Below are 17,122 nucleotides of genomic sequence, written 5' to 3' on the forward strand. Positions count from 1 at the left end.
ATGTTATATTAAGAGAAATTTTTTTCGTCGCCAATCAAACTTTTAACGATAGTAATTTTTTTTTGGGATAAACTTCCTTAAAACGTTATCGTAGAAGCAGTATATTCGAAGAAAAACCAAGAGGGTAAGAGAGAGAGAGAGAGAGAGAGAGAGAGAGACGACTAAAGGTAAAAGTCAAGTTTGGAGGAAGCGAAAGCTTTTCGTTGATCTTTCAAGCGTTAAAAATACAAGACTTCAAGCAACTCGAGTATTTCGTTCCTTCGAGTTTCGTCACTCGCACGTCTGCGGGAATTCAAACGTCTCCCGCTAAATTCTTAAAAAATAAAGCACAAGAAGTTTTACTTCTTTCTCTAAAATTCTCCACAAGAAATCTATTTATTTCTTGAAAACACGAAAGATGGCGAACGTAGATGCACTCGACTGCAGCACTCATAGGTTTTCCAATTCCAAGGTAGCACGAATAAAGCAATTCTAGTGTAGTTTTTTTCTCTTTCTTTTCCTTTCTTTCTTTCTTTCTTTTTTCCTTTTGTATTATTCGGGACGAAAAATCGGGATGAGTTGGACAAGAATTCTCGAGAAACTTTCGAACGAATATCACGAAATTCAGAATTTTTCGTCGAGAAGTCATCGTTCTCATGCACGTCGTCGTTGTCGTCGTCGATATTTTCATGCAACGACAGCTGCAACGTCGAGTGTCGTCGAACGGTGATTTTCAACGTTGCAGGCGAAAGGTCTGCAACAATTTGTCGCTCCGGCAAAGCCAATCCCCTATATAGATTCGATACGCAGCATCTTGGAAAAATCGTTGTACGCTTAACGCGAAGAAATTTCATGGCACTCCAAGAACCGCATACCACTCTTCTTTGGTGGTTGCGCGTCTTCGAGTGGATATTGTCGTTTTAGTTCGCTTTAACGCGCCCCTAACCGACCATATTCGCGTTTTCTTTTGATCCTTTTGATCGTTCGTTCGTTCGTATTAATCAAAATCCAAGTTAAAAATATCGTATAAAATTCTTACTTGATCGAGAAATTATTGAAAGCTTTAAGATGATTCAATGACACGATTATCAAAGATATTTGATATGACATATCAAATCTTTTGTTATGTAAAAGACAAGAAAAAGGTATATCGTGCGATTAAAGTAATTCATTCTTGAGATGGAATCCTATTCTTATCGAATTATTATCTCGGTTATAAATCGACGACAGGCGGATGAAGTCGATGAAGAAGACTGGTTTATAACGTTACCGTAAGATACGTAGCTTAGCTACCTGTGTATACGTATAAATCTGTTCTACACAGTTATGGCTCTTCCCTCTGTGTACTGCCTCGAGTCAACCGATGGCAATCTTCCCAACTATCTTTTATCGAACGTTGAATTGGTCAAGTTCCTATCTTTTGCTGAGTACTCTATATAATCCCAATAGCAAATTCGTATCTGATACAAAAAACGATATTTTTTGATTGGAAACGTAACTATGAATCACGATTCGATACTAAATTTAAATTGATCGATGATAGATATAAATTCGAATTCGTTGATTTATAGGAATATGTACTTGTCGTGTACATTGGATACGCGCAATACATCATAGTATTTCATGTAAAAAAAGGATATATAGAGCCTCATCGGTAGTTGATAAAGTTTTTTATCGAAGTTGATTTAAAATCGATGATAGTTTATAGTTTATAATTTATATGTGGTCTCCATCGACAAAAGAATACGTCAATTATGTCGTTACTGCCATCCATTGTAGTTAGACATCAAAGCTTAAAAATCTATGAATTTTCCTTTTCCTGGATTTATCGGTTGACCAGTTCTTCACAAAAACGTTCATACCACTGGTAAAAACTTTTGTACGATTCTTTTTAATCTTTGAATATTTATATTATTGATAAATACCGACGAAACTCTCAGAGTTCGATGGATTAACCCGGTTAAAATACATCTAAGTAATAATTTGAACATTACAAATTTTACTTCATTGGATTAAAAAATTGAATATAACGATAATCTCATATCATTAAAACTGTTTAGCGCATAAACGAGTTTTTATCAAATTTATAAATTGATCAGTATATATGTAATAAATAGGATCAAATAAAATAATAAAATATAAGGTTCAAGCGGTAGGTAAAAAACAAACACGAAGGTAAATCGATTGAAGGAAACCTTTTGTAGAACGCAGTTGGCTGTTATTAAAGGTGAACTAACGAATTTATTGATCTCGCCTGCGTCAAATATCCATAACATCTACCCACGCATCATTTTCGTGATCGTTGACCTCTTTGATTGTTTTGTCTATGCTTTGGCCTATTCGAACAAACACATTGAAAGGAACATACGAATACTTTATACACAATTTATATAATACGAAATCGATAATATTACAGCTTGTTTATAAGACGTTACAAGGAGAAATGAAGAGACAAGAAAGGAGAAAGGAAAAAAGATTTGTTGATATATTATCCCTGAGTGACAATAGATACGTTCGTCTTTTTCTTTTCCTCTGTTACGAGAAATTTCTTTGTTCTCTCTCTGTTTTTCGTTCTTTCTCCTATCTCTTTTTTTCCTCTCTCTTTCTCTCTTTGATTCTTGTGTTTAGCTCTCGAAACGACGTCATGGCAGACGACCTGTAACCTTTGAGCGCTTGTATCTCGTCAAATGAGTGAAAGGACCAGTGAAATGCGGTAAAGCCGAGCGTCACTTCGTACATGAAATGTTATTAACGTCGGATAGAGATGGACACCAAAATCATAGAGTCATACTCGTTAATATAATAGGTACTGTCAATGTCAAACTGTCTCTAAGTTTCTAACGAGTTTCTCGTAAATTTGACATTTAGATATGGTTTAAGGTGTCTCTCTTTCCTTTTATATTTAATTTAAATAAAATACGATTTATATTCAACTCCATATTGAATCCGATTACAACGTTATACTAGTATATACAACTTTATGCGATACTGTGCGGCTGTATAAAACAAGTGATCTATTTTATTCCTCCATACATCTTCAAAATATATGTGTTTACACTGATATCAATACTTTATGTACTCCAAAAGGTACATATTTACGATATAACAACTAACTCATTTATGTATGACGTGATATTCTATCATTTCTTTCACATAATATTTATAAAAACAACGTCTACACGAAGAGTTAGAATTATTTATTCTGTATTTTACAATATCCTTTTTTTTTGTCTCATATACGAAATAGTATTAAAATATGATTATATTAACGATTATATTAACGATTATATACGATTATATTCACGAAAATATCAAAAACAAACGTGTGGCAATTCATACGACCTTTAGATACATCTGTAACAATAGCGAGTCAATACGAAAACGATAATGTAAGGTTTTCACATAAAAAAGGAGAAAAAAAGAGGGAGAGAGATCACGTAAAGCTCTTTCGTGGAAAGGACGGTAAACGCGTTTGTATATTTGTATTGTCCCACTTCGAAGCGCGTCGTATCGTTTGCGAGACAACGATATGCGTATACTTTTTCGGGTCACCTTCTTCTTGCTCAGTCGTTGTTAAACCTTACAAAAGGAGAGAGCATCGCTCTCCTTCGAGAAGGATTTTTCGAGCAGCGAAATGATCCCCGTGCGGCCATTATTATCCTCGTAGTAAGTCGAGTTTGACCAGATGTTAAAAGTCCCTCTCTCGTACTACGCAGAGATTTCATTCACAGACTCGTGGGCGACTTCTCGAGCCGTTTCATTGTTGGTCTGGAGTACCTGTAACTTAGAAGGTCTTTAGAAGAACCGAGTATCATACTATGGCGTACGATCGGGGATACTTTACGCTTTTAAGAAAACGTAGGATTTGAATTTCTCGCACAGGAGGGTGTCCTCATTGAAGACGGAAGACTTTCATTGAGTTCCTTCTTGCAATGATAAAATATTTCTCTAGGGAAGAGAGAGAGAGAGAGATGAAGATTAGTAGAGAGGATACTGCAAAGAGGAAAAAGCAAGTCGAAACTTCTCAATGAAACGACGTTCACGACCGAGAATAAGAAGAAGAAGGAAGGAAAAGAATGTGGCGAGGTCGAGTTTCATTCACTTCTAAAAACGATGAATGAAATCGAACGATTCACCGCATTGAGGAGTGAAACGAAGTAATACCTGTTCCTAAACTAAGAAAACTACCCCGGGGAGTCCTCATAGATGTACTTTAACAAGTCGACTTCACCGCTATAGATGTGGATTGAATGGAAGCTGCATTTAGGACATTTGTCCATTTTGTAAGTAATATCATTCATTTCGTGAGAAAACTTCACTTTTCGAAATGATTTCTACTCATTCTCCATAGCTCTCTGTATATCGTATTACGACGTATCGCATAAATAACGATAATTATTACAAAAATAATTATAAAGATATTTACGCGTAACGTTTCGTTATTTCACGTTCTTTCATGACGATTTAATAGTATTATATACAAAAATCCCATCATTTTTATCGGCGAGATTTGAATTTTTTCTCTTCATTCGTATTCTCTTTTATCGCATCAGCCTTCATCGAGCTATTTTATTAGAACGCCAGGTAACGTATTCCAACGTACTTGAATTGTTAATTTTATTTTTATGTTGCTTTTAACGCTCGACGTCAATAAAACATTTTTTTTCTATTCTCTGAATACTTTTTTTAAGCGTATATCTCTGTATTCGAACTATTCCCGTCAAAATAAGTAAATAATGGATAAAAATGAAAAAGACAATCGTCAGTACTGCTAGGACATTCGTAATCATTTAGAATAAAATATATTCGGATTCTTTTTAATACTTTATAAGAACCGGAAGAGCTCCGAAGTTTTTCCTATTACGACGATCCACTCGCACAGCTACTGCTCGTTTCTTCAGTCGTAAATCCTTATTTGTCAGAGTTTCTTAAACCCTGCGGGTGTTCTCGAGCTTCTTTCGACGAGAAGGCTTTCTTCCATCGAGCATGAACGGCGAGTAGCACCCTCTTCCTCTCGTAGTCGAGCATCCATGGCAACTCGCTCGAGTGAATACTCTAGAGACCATTTTCCTACTCCTATAGTATAATAGCAAGAGATGACGGAGAAAAAGGAAGGAAGGTGAAGAGTGGGGTAGGAGGAATGATATACTTAAACCTCGACATCGAGTCCTCGTGCTTTACGTCCATCGACTGCGCGCGTGCTCGTGCTTCCAACGACGAAGCACCTTACGTTTATCCACGCTAATGGAGAGTCATCTGTTAAACGATCTCAACTTACTCAAAGAACGAAGACTATATACTGAGATTCTGAAAGAATTAAATACTTCGATTATCTGTTTAACTTTTTAACTTTTTATTCATTTATACTTTTTTTCTTTTTCTCTCTCAATTTCTCTTGATAAAAACTTAGACAAAGAGATCGTTAAAAAATTATATATATATATATATATATATATATATATATATATATACGTATATGTATGATGATTCTATACATTTATTCTTCGTTTCTTTATCATCATTTTCCCTCTTTCTGTTTCGATATCGTCGCTTTAACCACTTGCACTTTGGAATGACGTGTTATGCACGTAGATAGTTTACTGTCGTAAATATGTAAACGATGTGCATATCACGTCTCCTGAAAGTCATATATATATATATAAAGGAGGTGCAAAGTGTCTGTCATGGAAAAAGAATTGCGAACTGAAATTACATGGGAGTGTAAAAAATGTCTTGCTGCTTTGAACATTCTAAATTGTTTTTGAAATTTATTATTGCTTAAAGAATTATAGATTTTATTAATAAAACGTTTTATACATTTTCACAAGCTCTTTTTTTTAATACATTATTATCTAATACATTATTTAATACATTATTATACATACATTAATCATATCTATATTTATTCAAATTTATTTACATACATTGTTTGCACGCAATCGGCCTAAATATTTTATGAAAATGATTTCGATTACCGCAGTTCGCTGTAAATTTATTTCGACGTGATTTTCATGCGCGCCCTTTAACAAATAGACGGCGCAAGTGGTTAACTGATGTTTTATTTTTTTTTTACTTGTCCCTTTTATACTTTTGAAATATGTCGTGTGAAAAGATCGAGATCGAGGCGATGATTTCTAAAGATACTACGAACGACCTACCTTTTATTCACCCTCCGCGAAACCGCATTCTCGATTGTTTTTTTCTGTCTGTCTCTCTTTCTCCTTTTCTCTTTCTCATATACATGCACACACTTTATCCCTTGGGGACGTTGCTTATTAAATGAGGACGAAAGGGAACAGGAGGATAAATTCGAATACCTCGAGTACAACGGGATGCAAAGAATCCGTAATGTACAACGAAGGGAGATCTGTAACGTCGAAGAACGAGAATGCGAGGCATTTATTATCTCGTGACAACTGTTCGCCGTCCTCCTACTCTAACACGTTCTTCGAATATGTGAATTCGCTCGAGAAAAGAATACAGCAGAATTTTTCGTAAACTGCAATAAATAAAACTTGATTTATCTCGATGGTAAGTAATATCTATGTATAACATCGAAAAGACTTGTTTTTATATTACAATCTAATCAACCAATATTCAATTTACATTACAATTCAAGAAACTTATCATACGTGCATCCAATTTTAAGTTGTTTACTACAGAAGCTTCGTCAGTAATTCGATATATGTTTGTACAGGAGAATTCTAGAGTAACAGACAAAGGTATCGGTATAGAATGATGCGAGAGATTCATTGCATGACAAAATTGCGGTTTCACGGACTACGATAGTAGATCGTTACATATTCATTGTAAGTCACGAAGTAATAATTCCACGTGATTATTATACTAGGATAACAGGGTGTATACGCGTGCAACGAAGCGAATGAGAAAGATAGAGAGAGAGAGAGAGAGAAAGAAAGAGAGAGAGAGAGAGAGAGAGATTGAGGGAGAGAAAGAGAGAAAGATGACCGCATTAATCTTCCTCGCAGCCCTTAATGAAACAGTGAAACGACAGTTCCTTTTTCACAAAGCGAATCTGTTATATCTAGCGTGTATCTGCATACGTATGTAACTAATCCGTTTTTGGTTTTCGTTTTTTTTTTGTTTATTTTTTAATATGTTCAGAACCATTTTAATTTGTCGTATTTTTAAAAATATCGGTTATTTTACTATAGAATTTTTTTTCAAAACAAAGAGATGACGAGCCTATAAAGCAAGTAAAATGAATAGACTGTATAAAGAAGATATCGATCAATCTATCGCATATATCGTCTTGCGACACAAAAACGGTAGAAACGTTGCCAAAAAAGTAAAGTAATAAATGTCGATTGAGTATGGAGTGTGACGGTATATCTATGAATGCGTACATACATAGATAGTTACATAGATGGTAGCTTTATCGACATTATTGGAAAAGGGAAAAACTTGAAACGATGAGATGCTTTTCTCTTGTATATTTTTCTCGGTAGATTCGGTAGAACGTCAGGTTTGTGTATCGATGAGCCTTGAAGTAACAAATTCGGGTAAACGTATAACTTCAGTAGCGATTGACCGCGAGACTATTAACTCGCCAAGAGTATTGCTAAGCTGCTTTTGACAGATTCATTTAGTTTCTGATATACGTGAATAAGAGTCACAACGGTGGAAAATAAAATGAAACGGAAAAGGAAAAAAAAAGTGGAAGCGTCTGTTACGTTAATGCGTGAGTTATTTCGTTAATCGATCTTAGCGATAAACTTTATATTTATCACTTTGTGATCCGATCGAACTATATGATCGTTCACGTTGTCCAACGAGTCAAAATAAAAAACACGAAAGGTTCCAATTGCGAGCAGCTGACTGAGAAAACGTACTTACATTTTCTCTGATGCGTGATACATCATAATTTTATGTAGCTGATTCTATAACGAGAGAGAGAGAGAGAAAGAGGAGGGGGGGAGAGAAAAAGACAGAATATGTTTCATGTATTCATAAGTCAACAATAGACACTTGAACCTGCCTTGTTAGACGAGAGCAGTGAAGCGAAAAACTGGGTGGAGCTAGTACCTATAGATTGCTACGGAACATGGTCCGAGTTATTGATGATCCATAGGATGAGAATTTTGCCTTTGGAAAAGAATGGAGCGACGAGTATGCCTCGTAATAATAAGTTGTATTTAGGTGAGAAAAAAAAAATATTATACGATGGAGGTGAATATTTGATCAGGAATAAAAATACAGCGTCGAGAGTTTGAATTATCAAAAGAGATAAGATTTAAACGGAGCTCCAATTAGGGAAAGCAAACACGAGAAAGTTAAAACGAGCACGATGATATCGATCGACGCGCGTAGAAGGGTAGCACCGATGTTCCTTCTCCTCCTCTTCCTTCTTCAAAACTTCATTCTTAATCAAAGCTTACACAGAGGGAGAGAGACAGAGGGAGAGAGACAGAGGGAGGGAGAGAGAGAGAGAGAGAGAGAAATGGAAAGTCTAATTTGTAACGCGACCAATTCTCTTCGCTTCCATCGAAGGATGCACCTGTGCATGCTTCGCGAGAGTTTGGCATCTCCTAATATCGCATTTATCGTACGGAGCTCTCGAAAATGGAATCCGTAGAAGAACATTAAAGTCCGTGAAGAAGCAGGCAAAACGAATATACGTTGTTCCTATACGCGGGAGGGTCTCTTTCTCAATGGATAAACGCAATATGCTTGTCCTCCACCCTAAACTGTCGTTGCTGATTTGGTCACAGAAAGAGAGAGATGGGTCGATGCGAGAGAGAAGGATAGCGCGCATACCAAATTCATTGCGACGATCGAATCGCGCACAGGCGTCGAAAGCGAAATTTTACAATCGACTTCACGTTACTCAGCATTGCGTTGAACTGACAATAACGTGATCTTTTATATCTTTTAACGGGGAATAAATAGATCTTTTCTTTATTTTTTTCTGTTTTCCTAGTCTACAAATTTTTTTTATTTATATTCTTTTCCCTTTTTTTAATATTGGAAAGGTGCCAGTGCTGTTTAAACAAACGATATAATGTACGCGAATCTTTATAAACGTTAAAAAGGAGAAAGAAAATATAATAGAATTGCTAAGAATCGAGCTAAACTTTCGAAACTTTTTTCTTCGCCTTTTGCATTTTATATGTAAGTAATTGTAAATAAAAGAATATTTAAAATCCTTTCTAAGAACGTGATGTATAGCATGACGGTATTATAAAACTATTTACTAACTCAAGAAATGTCCGGACATTTTTTAAATGAATTAAATTTTCCTCTTTCTCTCTGGCTCGCTTGAAATTGAAAACATCGTTTGACAAGTTCGTTCACTCGAATGAAATTCTGCGTTGAAGAGATTAATCGATTAATTTTTGAAATACTGCGAGCGAATGTTCTCTTTCTCTCTCTCTTTGATTTTCTAAAATAGGAAGCAGAGAGAGAGAGAAAGAGAACGTCAATCACGATTATCACGACAGTGACACGCCGCAATATTCTGTGGTATATGTCGCTCGATGTCGACGCCACTGAAATTGGAGCACGCAGCCTTGTTCGCACCCTTCGTTTTGCGTTGTGCACGTGTACAGTACCCTGGTCCCGCTACGTTCTCTTCGTCATGCTCTCTCCTTCCTCTTGCTAGTGTCCGAATGACGCGTATTAGCAGCGATGATATTACATGTCAATATTACGTTGCCAGTCAGAACCGCGAAATTACTACCGGTGAGGTAATCAACTTTTAAAACACACGTTTAATTTCCGTGAAAAATCGTAGGAGGAGTGATCGCATGCGATTGCAGATTTTAGGATTGAGTTATTCGAGTTATCCGGTTTAATTTGAGTTAGTAATCACCAGTAGTTTGTACGATGGATTAAAAAACCATTCGCGTAGGAATTTTAACTTTTTAAAGTTTGAACAAGTAGTTTAGCATTTTTTAATAGATATAAAGAAATTAATATGGTGTGTGTTTGTGTGTGTATATATATATATATATATATATATATATATATATATGTATGTATGTATGTATATATATAAAGTGGATGTTAATAATGAAATATAAATAGTTTTTCTTCTACAATACAAAATAATCTTCTTAGGAATTTTCTATCAAGTGTTCTTATAAGAAATTGATATAATGTGTTTTGATAGTATTTTGATATAAATGTATTTTGTAGATTTGGTTGCCGATAAAAGCAACTATTCGTTCTCATATCAGGACAAGCTAGACAAACAAGTAGAAAAAAAAGACAAAACACAGTTTGTACTAGCGACGATCGATGAGTCTAATAGATGAGATAGCTACGATTGAGAACGTCCATTGTGCGTCATTGTACTCTACTGTCCTCTAAAATAGGAAAAAAGATAGAAAAGCTAGACGTTAAGCGAACATAGGATTAACGATCCATCGAGACAGGAAGCTAAATTTTTGATAATGTCCTCCTAAGCGACGAACGATAATAGTCGACGGGAAAATGTCGATGGGCAACGTACGATGATTCTGGGAGTTATTCGTTGATTCAGTAACCGGCGAGGAATGCAAGGTGAGCATCGTTGAAAACGATATCGATTCCATTCGAGGACGAATGGGCTATACGACAAATTCGTATTAATGACAAAGCACGTTTTCGTTTTACTTTTTCTGCATGCTCATCCTAAGCACAATGTGACGTAACAGTTGGGACTGATGCCAGTCTGCTGGAGTTTCTATCATTGTCGAAGTTCGAATTAACTGTAGATCATATGTCCGTGGTAGGAACATTTGGACCCTCGTCATGCAGATTCTTTCCTCTAATGAAAAAGTTAGAAGATGGTGGCAAACGCGACGACAGAAGGTAACGTAAGAGAGAAGTTTACGAGAAACGCGTAGTTGCTTTACGAACGAAAGTCACATTTCGTTTTTCTCGCGTTAACTTTCGCGCCTCATGGGAATACATTAACCTGTATGACTTGCGCTACTTCCTCGAAGAAAAAGGGAAGAGGGTCATTTTTAATAGACTCGTATCGACGTGCCATCCTGACAAAGTTATTAATGACATCGAAATAGTCCAATGAGGAAATTTTAAATGTATCCCTTGACGTCTTTTTTTAATAAAGTTATCTCGTATATATTTGCATATATATTTCGATTTAATAGTTACATCAAAAATTACGAATTCTTTTGAGAACAAAAATTCCAGATAATCGTCGAATATTCTTTCGTTTGCATTTGATATGAAAAATTGATCGGACATTCCTTGCTCTTTCGCTTTATACATGATTTGTACAAAGTTTACTTATACGTAACAAATTGTTGCGCAAGAAAATCGATAAAAAGAGAAGGAACATGAGAAGCTGAACGAGAAGGAGGTGGAAGAAGAGTTTGAAGCTACGGTTCCCTTGGGATAAAAAAGTCCGCGTGGACCGAACGAAAGCTTTTCAAAGACCATAGAGATATAGATATGATGAGAAAGAGAGAGAGAGAGAGAGAGAGAGAGAGAGAGAAGAAAGAAAGAAAGAAAGAAAGAAAAATGTAAGCACAGGGTGTAGTAGTTGGTCTCTGCACGCGTGTCTTCGGCTTTGATGCATAATCGAGTGTTTTCTCGTTACTTACAGTGGTTATTTGCCTGGGCAGGCAGTCAATGAGAAGCGATTTAGCAAATAAGTAGCATATTGCCGATGGCCGTTCATTCGACCGTATGATTCGTGATTTACGTTTCACGATACGCCGACGGTATATACGCCGTAGAGACGGCGTATCGATCTTCCTACCTCTTCTGTGTGTTTGTGTGTGTATATGTGTGTATACATCTTCTCTTTCTCTCTTTTCCTCCCTCTCTTTCTCTACTTCCCTTTTTGTTGTGGTGGGAAAGTTCGAGTAGACTACTACAAGGATTTTTAATTCGAGTGTCCGGATAAACAAACAGCATCGTGGTTCATTAAACTTTCTGGGCATTCGACGAGTCGAATTATATATGTTTAGTTAACTTTCGAGACCCAAATCAACTCGAAATCGCCGGTTAGATCGAAATTCATTTTTAGTCTTACAACGTAATTTTAATATCGACGCGATATCGTATACGGAAATAAAAATTAAGAAGTACCATATTCGATTCGACGTGTTCACCTTTTGAAAATATTATATTTCGCGTAAATATATCGCGTTTTATATTCGTTGTTAAAAATTATTCGCACAATTTATTGATTTCCATTCGGCTTATCGTAACCACGGAAAAAACTTGGCCACGCATGCACATTACGAGAAGTTGGCAGTTACGTTCGCGTGTCCCTGGAGATTAATGGGCCGTCGTGAAAACGGGGTCGAGCCAACGGAAGAACGACGAAGATGGACGGATAAAGGAAGCAAGGTGGAAAAAGAAGAGAGAGAGAGAGAGAGAAAGAAAAGGAGAATATGTATGCGCTGAAGCGCGAAAGAAAAACGTGCGATCATGTCGAAGTCGTGCATCTCTAGTTTTTCTTTGAAAGCGGCATAAGTAACCTGACAATTTTCCATAACATTGATTCATAACAATTCTAAAGTTCTTCGAAGGTGTCCCGTAAAGTCGAGTCGACATAACATTTATCTGTAACAACGGTATATAAAAAGGGGCTAGCAGTTGACCACTACTCATAACTTAAATACTACTATTGCAAACAATTCTTCGTAAGATATCCCATTGGTCTACCTTCTTGCACTACGCTTCGGGAACATATGTTTGCTTTTTTGTATATATATTGCATTACGAAGAAAAGTCCTTTCTAGTCTCCTCATTTTTTTTCTCTCTCTTTTTCTTGACTCGGCGTTCGTGCCCTTTTCCGAAGGGACTACTGGCGCGTGGTCAATTTTATTAATGATCCGGTCTAGCTAGATTCGCGGACAATTGAATGAATGTTTCGCCTTTTCTATTTACCTCTAAAAGTCGTCATTATTAGGATCAAATAAAAAATTTTATTCCACGTTTTTTCTTTTTCCTTTTTTTTTTTTGTACGAGAAAAAGTAGTTAGGCGTAAAAATATTTTTTAGGATCATTAAGGGGAAATAAAAAAAATGTGTACACACATGTGTTTATATTCGTATGCATTATCGATCAACGAACGAACGAACGAAATAAATAAAATTGAGTAGGTACTTACTTGTCCCGTTGCATTTCTTGTTCTTTTTTCTTTTTCGAAGCTCTTTCTATCTTTTACAAGCGCTCGTTTTTATTCTAACGATAAGTAGATACCTAAATACATACCGGTCGTTATCTACGCTATGTAAACTTTCACCTACTTTAAACCGCAATGCAAACATCAATGTATCCTCGAACGACCGCGCAATACAACGAGAGATCCTTTAACAAGCGTATTTCGATCGTACCTATGCGTAACGTTCATGCGTACGCACACATGTGTACGTTCGTAAACGTATGGGCTAATAAAACGAAGTGTGTACGAGAAAGAGAGATAGGGATAGACAAGGGTAGTCTTTCGTGCTCGCCTACCTGAATTACGTAAAAGAGAAGTGAAGCTGATCTCTCACGCACGTGCTGTATATTCTGCCTATCTGTTCCTTTCTCTCTCTCTCTCTCTCTCTCTCTCTCTCTCTCTCTCTCTCTCTCTCTCTCTTTCTCTCTTTCTTTCTATTCCCCACCCTTTTGTCGATCGTTCTTTTCTTCACCAATCTCTTTTGTATCGTCGTGTTCATTGTATCGTCACGCGGTCGAACTTACATTGACGATAATCGAACGCGTACCTCTTCTGTGTGCAATTGTGTCAAATGTGTATTGTGCGATACGATCGATACGAATTATCAATCTATGAGAAAGAATCTATCTAAATTTATAGCACTTCGAAAGAGCCTTTATATACGAGAAAAGGGTACGAATGCTTATTTCGAAGTTGGATGTAATAAAGTTCGATGTAATAAAGTCGGAAAAAAAGAAGGAAAGAAGAAATTAAAAAGAAAAAAAAATCATTTTACTTCGAGGAACTTTAAGGAAGTACCTTGCGAGAAACTTCAGGAACGAGTGAGTGTTAAGAGATTTATCATTAAAATAAACATGGTATATATCTACGATGATGAAGTTTCGTAAAGTACAGAGGTAAGAGGATAGTTGTAGAATTGATTCGCTCGGAAACTTTTCTTCAATTTTGTAGGCGGATATTCCTTACGAAATCGGAAAAGTGTAGACTGGCACGAAATTGCCGCTTTGAAATGCAGGGCTTCATGAAAGACGAAGTTAATCGACTCTATGATTTGTTGTGATATTAAACATTATATCTATTATTACGTACGGGATCACGAACGTGTCTCTGGAGAAATCGGCTTTATTTGCGTCCAAGAGAGTAACTAAAAAATATATAGAGCTTCGTTTTCTTAAAGAAAAAAAAAAAACTGAGAGAAAAAAGCATCGTATTGTCTTTAAAGCTCTTTGGAATTGTACGAATACTCATGAAGTTAATCAACGTTATATCATTGAATTACTGGTGCTGAAAACAGGGATATTAAAATTGGTAGAACGAATGATCCATTAAATAAATTAAAGAGCTAAGTAGAGAGATTTATCGTTACAAGGAACTAATGTTCCCCTCTCTCTTTAAAACAGCGTCGTAATCTTTTATCTCCTTCATGATTTCTCAGATCCAAGATCTTTCGCATTGAGATAATTGCTTTCAGTTCTTCACCGAGCATAATTTCCAAAAGAGAGAAAGGGAGAGAGAAACAGGAAATGCGTCGATGTACGAGTTCACATCTGTACTCTGGATCCTCGTTGCATTTAATAAGTATCTATCTTATAGAAATGAAAAAGAAAAAGAAAATAAAAATACAAAGTGATATCCCATAAAAATATCGTTATTTCTCGTTGGAAAATTAGAAAAAAATTTCTTCTTTCCTTTCGATATAGATATATTTTTTCTTGATTTTTCTCGATTCTACATTTACTTTGACTTGACAGAATATCTTACAAACTAGAATAGTGAAATGCGAAGAGCGAGAGATCACGATACACAACTCGTAAACATGAACGTGCACGCGATTCCTGGGAAGCAATTCGAGCAACGATCTCTCTCAACTAGGTATCGGGGGTGAAAGTACCTCCCACGCGTTAGAGATAGCGGTTCGCCCATCGCAAGGAGGATATCAGAAGACTCCTCGACTTGGCAATCATCTCTACTACTACTCTCTCTCTCTCTCTCTCTCTCTCTCTCTCTCTCTCTCTCTCTCTTTCTTTATCTCCCTCTCTCTCTCTCTCTCTCTATCTCTCTCTCTTTCTCTCTCCCTCTCTGTCTCCCACGTCCTTCCACCTCCCGTTATCCCCACCAAGCGTCGACATCGAGAGCCAAGAAAGGGAACTAATGCCCAATGATAGCTACCCTCTGACTGCGAGAGAGCGAAATCAATAAAGCCAGGGCACGTCCTGCCGCGGCCGTTACTCTCGCTCGTACCCTCAACACGTTCAAATATACACATACGCAGAAGTACAATAGAAAATAGAAACTCTGATAGATCGTAGACAGTATCTCATATTTTGTTTATAAATCAACGTTTTATAACTGTTATCGAAAAACATTACGTAAACGTTACGTACTCGCAACAACGAGCTATCTCCGAAGCGTTTGTTTATCAATTTGTATCCATCTTATCTTACACGATAGGTAATGTTATAAGAAGGAAGAAAGATGTCAAAACTTTTTTCAAAAAATCTTGTTGTAACGAAGATATTATATATATTATTTTAATTACTTTGCTTGATAGTCAACTCTAAATAAGTTGATTCTAAATTGACGTATTTTAAAGTTTGAACTTGCAGTAGTATAAGAGTTCGAGTTAAAGATAACTTTTACATCTAAACAAAAACCATACTTTTTTTCTTTCTTTCTTCTTTTTTTTTTTTAATCAACGTTCGAAATATGTCATTTGATCGTAATGGCGTACATGCGACGTCGGTTTTAAAAGATCGTAACATAGTCTATGGGGTTACGGAATGTATGATGATAGAGGGAGAGTATTGCGGTAAAAAGGCAAACCCCAAAACGCGTGAGAAAGAGAAAAAGGGACAGAGAAAGCTTGTCTGGAATCCGGTTTTTTGATTGTACAGGACTTCGGAACGTGCGTTTCCTTTGCGGTAGGCGTGGCGACAAGAATGGGTCAACCTTTCTGGTACACATATGTTCTAAGAATTCTAAGAATGGGAAGGTAAGAAATATAGGTGTCTTCTACGGAAGAAATATATTGTTTATTCGAATGATTTTTTTATTCGTCTACTATCTTTACATCGCACGAAGGTTATCGTCAAAATTTCAATTAGGTTTATAATTTATCAATGCGTAACCGGCAAGGTTAAGTGCATTAGAATTTCAGTAGATAGAAAGGACGAATACAGAATTCATTGATTTTTATCTTTTCTTCGATCGGGTAAGGTTAAAAAAAAATGCGCTTGTGTTTAACGAACCCAGACTATCGTGCGCGATTCCATTCTGTTCTACCGACAATACATGTTACCTATACATAATAAAAAGGAAGGAAAATCTAGCGTGGAATCGGTTAAGGATCGTAAGGGCCCTACAATAGAAAGATTCCGCATAATGGATGTAAGCATTATTATCGACGTCACAAGACTTACTTTTACGACGTTCTCAACAATACGTGTTTTCTTTCCTTTTTTTTTTCTTTTTCGTTTTCCTTTTCACAAGAGTTTAATCGATCGATCGTTCGATAATCTTCCGAACGTTCTACGCGTAAAGTATAACGCACGTATCGCGTCCATCGATCGTCGAAGGATCTTTCTCGTTCGTTCACCGAATGCTCTATTACAGGAAATTTAATTCGTTTCGACAGCATATCTAATCTAACCCCCTTCGTACGACAAGACCTCACGAACTAGGGAACAGCTCCTCCATTATTTCCATCAACGACGAATTATAGTTATAGCGACGTTGTACACTTCAGCAGATGCAGATCTCTAGATAAGCCACGAGACTTGGTTATGACCGTCTCGAGAATTACTAACATAAATTCATGATATAGAAGCTCGAAATAATCGCAATATGTCGAAGAATACTGTACATAAATATATTATCCACAGGATGGATCGATCCATCTCTTTCCGACATAAAGAATTGATCGTTTAAAACATACTACCTTAACTCGGACTGATTATAAATTGAATTTTTGATTCCGCTATTTATTTGAAATTTTAG

General features: G+C 36.4%; 1 long non-coding RNA gene across 2 annotated transcripts; it reads left to right on the forward strand.

The window, feature by feature from the left end:
- Positions 1-9,602: 9,602 nt before the first annotated feature.
- LOC122636049 lies at positions 9,603-11,143 on the forward strand. 2 transcript variants are annotated; one of them, XR_006328850.1, is made up of 3 exons: positions 9,603-9,686; positions 10,138-10,503; positions 10,716-11,143. It is a non-coding gene; the product is annotated as an uncharacterized LOC122636049 (long non-coding RNA). The 2 variants fall into 2 exon arrangements; XR_006328851.1 differs by having other exon boundaries at positions 9,613-9,681.
- Positions 11,144-17,122: the final 5,979 nt, after the last annotated feature.

This window comes from Vespula pensylvanica, chromosome 20, assembly GCF_014466175.1.
Source record: "Vespula pensylvanica isolate Volc-1 chromosome 20, ASM1446617v1, whole genome shotgun sequence".
Lineage (NCBI taxonomy): Eukaryota > Metazoa > Arthropoda > Insecta > Hymenoptera > Vespidae > Vespula > Vespula pensylvanica.